General features: G+C 36.9%; 1 long non-coding RNA gene across 1 annotated transcript; it reads right to left on the bottom strand.

The window, feature by feature from the left end:
• Positions 1–1,721: 1,721 nt before the first annotated feature.
• On the bottom strand, positions 1,722–2,482 carry LOC118482035. The gene is made up of 4 exons (XR_004866933.1): positions 2,250–2,482; positions 2,044–2,171; positions 1,847–1,966; positions 1,722–1,774 (listed from the first exon to the last, which is right to left on the bottom strand). It is a non-coding gene; the product is annotated as an uncharacterized LOC118482035 (long non-coding RNA).
• Positions 2,483–4,034: the final 1,552 nt, after the last annotated feature.

The following is a 4,034-nucleotide window of genomic DNA, read 5'->3' as shown; positions in this document are numbered from 1 at the left end:
ATCGTATTGTTCCGTGAGTCCCGTCAATATCTTGATGACAAGCACATGATCAGTAACAGGAGCACCAACACTTTTCAACTGTTCGGCGATATTTTTAGCATGGTCACAGTAGTCAGACATAGAAGAAAAATTTTCCAAGGACAGATTTGCAAACTCTTGGCCGAGAAAGATGGCTCGAGTGGTCTTGTTGTCATTAAATTCATTCTCAATAGAGGTCCAAGCATCATTAGCGGTCTGACCTGGTTGTAAGATAGTATGAAGAAGGGGTGCCGATATGGTGGCGTATATCCACTGGAGAACCACAGCATCCAGTTTGGTCCAGAGAATCTCAGCCGCGGCTTTGTCAGCATCATTGGCGGCAGCGCTACGTCGGAAGTATTTGCAGCCGGTTTGGTATCGGGTTGCTTGGGGGATAAGTGGTCGATTACTTCATAAATCTGATAGTGGACTTTAAATAGGGTTTTCCAGGTTGTGTAGTGGGTGGAGTCCTTCTCCAGGATGATAGGAACGTGAGTTTTTATGTTGGAGACAGTGAGGGCGGGGTGAAGTTTGGATTCCATAGCAAAAGGAAAAGAAGGAGAAGTATGCAGAGGGGTTGAGACGGAAGCAGTTGGCTGAACAGGAAGGGCAGCCGATTGTAGAAGAAGAAGAACAAGCGGCGGCGGGTAGGGTTTAGAGGTAGGATCGATGAAGGTTTGATACCATGTAGAAACCAATATTCAACCGTGATCTTCTCATTCATTTGCATACGTATAAATAGTTACAAATACAATCTCCTATTTTAGGAGGGATATTTACAATATCAATTATAATATACAAATAATCTATTAATTTGGTTGACCAAAAGGATGATAGTTGAAAGAAATAAAAACAACAAACGAATGAAGGAGACTGGCCATGGTTGATCAAATGAAGTTTCTAGGTTACGTTTACTGTCAATCTATGCATGCATTTATAGGGGGATTTCAATATTAAAATCACAAATTCAAAAAAGGAATAGGTTGAAGTAACCGAAGATTATGGATGAAGTTGTACACGTGGGCCACAAAAACGTGCAGGTGGGGAAAAGAAGAATCACAATTCGGCTCTATGCCTCTATCACATATCCAAATTGTGATGGTACAACTCCCTCAAATTAAACTAGTTTAATACCCGTCCGTTGGACATGGGTTACGCTAAGGTAACAAACAAAGACAATGTATATTGATGGTGTTTGGGTTTTCTTCTCCTTTTCCGCTTTTCCATCTCCTATTTGAAAATACTATGACCATCGAACTTTTCTTTTTCTTCTTTTCAAACCAGTGAAATGCATTCTCAAAACACATTATCCAAACACTACAAAAATGACATTTTAACTTTAAGAAGTCAAAAACTTAAAAGCAGTTCAAAATAAACAATCCCAAACACCCACATTAGGTGAACACAAGTCTAAAGAACATTATAAACAAAAGCACCATTTTTAATTTATAAAAGGAAAACCTAGATGAACGGTGTACAACCACAAACAATATAAAATAAAACTCATAGAGAGATAAAACATGAAATACTGTCATTTTAATGCAAAAGTAAATGGTAGGCAACAATGGGGAAAAGTGTTATAACAATCAAACGTGGTTTACTGCCTCAATTTTTTCGGCTTTTGGATCGTCCTCTTTAACCTCAAAGATAGCCTCTTTTCGACTTGTTGAGTTGATGCATGATGCTCATTTGTCAAACTTGGGGTATTTTTGGCATGGTCTACTGAGGCATCCTGATGGTTCACATCAACAACCACCTGAAAGTTAAGTATGAGAGTAAGGAATACAAAGTATAGATATAAAGTTTGTTTACATGTAAAAAAAACTACCAATTCTTCCTGACTTGTTGCATTGTGGACATCTGATGAATTTGGTGTACATCTAGCATCATCTACCCGGGAACATTTAGAAATGCCAGTGTCGACCTCATGTTCCACATTATCAACCACCTAAAGTTGTTACACAAATTTGAATGTAAGCAATATAAAGTATATACACAAAGGTTTTTAGATGTAAAAACGATTACCGATGACGTATTTTCTTCTTGCTGAGTTGTCTGGTCCCCATCTGACAAATTTGGTGTATTTTTGGGATGGTTTGTTGGGCAGACTGAGAAATGTCATAATCAACCTCATGTTCCATATCAACAATCGCCTAAAGTTATTACACGCGCATTAAGAGTAAAGAAAAAAAGTATATATAGAAAGTTTGTCTACACGTGAAAATAATTACCGATGACGTCGACGTTTTAGATTCTGTCGACAAAATACGTGGTCCCCATAATTACTCGTGTATCATGTCCCATTCATCATCATTGATCCGAGCTAAAAACTCGCTAGTTTCTTCATGAAGAACATCAGCAGAAGGACATGTTGAAGGAAGTGAAGTGCTAGCAAGATTATTAATTTCGTCACCCAAGTATTTTGATACGGTGAAACGTGGACTGTAAGTAGGTGCCAAATTGTAATCATCAACTTTATCCTAAAGATCACATGCCGAGCACATAAAGCTACCATCAGAAATTCATATATCCAATACGGATCATCAGGACCCTATAAAAACACCAAGAAAAAATATTATAAATTAGCAAAAAAGGAAAACATAAGCATGAAAAAAAGGAAAAAAAAAACATGAATGAGTATATAGACATGGGCATATTTAAGTATAAAGATCCGAGGACATATATGTCGTGATTAGTACATGATAATATATAAAAATATACCTCTGATAAGGTCTTTATAATCAATTGTTCAGCCGTAAGTCCGAGAAGAAGAATTGCAGCATCGTCAAAGAGAACACATGTAATCTCTTTTTCTTGGTTCCATAATTGAACAGCCAGTTTATAACTGAATAAAGAAAACCGATAAGAATATATAAGAATAAAAAGTCAGATCCACAAATAATAGTCAAAACAGCTTGTGGGTAAGAGCACAGTATTAATATAGCAACCGAAACCGGTACCGAATCGACCGAACTAGTACTTTCTCGGTACCAAATCCATACCAATTGACGACATTTTCCGGTGCCGGTTAGGTTATTCTTCGGAACCGGCATGCTAACAGCGTCCGGTGGACGGGTTACGCTAACAGCGTAACAAACAAAGATAATATATATTCGGGGTGTTTGGGATTGGTTCTCCTTTTCTTCTTCTCCTTTTTGAAAAAGTCACAACAATCTAACTTTTCCTTTTATTCTTTTTAAACCACAAAAAACTCTTTCTCAACACATGAAAAAAACTGTTCTGACCTTTGTTCCTCTGGTTCCAAAGCAATGTTCTTTAAAGTATCCAATGAACTTGCTAACTCCAATTCCTACAATCAGAGATGTTGAAAATTGTGAACATAACTAACAATCAAGAGATATCTAAAATTGTAAACATAATTAACAATCAAGTTGTACAACAAACCAAATAATTCATGGCTTATTACCTCCCGAGTAAAATCACAAAGGGCATCAAACCGAAGAGCTCTTGTAGTCTTGATCTTGAATTCTAGTTCTATACCCGTCCGATGGACGGGCATGATATAATGACATACGTATTTTATTGTTTGTATTCTAAACAAAACATTATCTATTTACAAACAAAAATAATGTGTGAGATTTTTAACCAGAAGTGTTCATATGTAGATTGTTATGCCTAAAAACATAGCAAAGCGAGGTTGTTAGCAATTCCAGTGAATCAAATTGCATCAGCTCTTTTTTTTAGCGGCCAACAACATATATCTTTATATTAATAACATGCTAACAAATGATTAGCCCAAAGTTACATCCACCAGCATACAGAAACATATTATACTCCCATACAAAGTAAATCAAACTCTCGCCATTTATCCCATGTAAGCCCGAACAGTTTAACCCTGTTCCAAATCCACAGAAGCACCAATGCCTATATTTCCTTCACCACTTTTCCCACGCTCTGTCGCTTATTGTAAAAAAAATTAGCATGTTTCACTCCCTCCAAATGCACCAAACTGCAGCTTGGATTACCAAATAAACTATTTTTTCCACTTGTTTGAC

This window comes from Helianthus annuus, chromosome 9 (genome assembly GCF_002127325.2).
Source record: "Helianthus annuus cultivar XRQ/B chromosome 9, HanXRQr2.0-SUNRISE, whole genome shotgun sequence".
In the NCBI taxonomy this organism is placed as follows: Eukaryota; Viridiplantae; Streptophyta; class Magnoliopsida; order Asterales; family Asteraceae; genus Helianthus; species Helianthus annuus.
The sequence above is the reverse complement of the archived record's forward strand: the minus strand, read 5'-3'. Positions and strand labels throughout refer to the sequence as shown.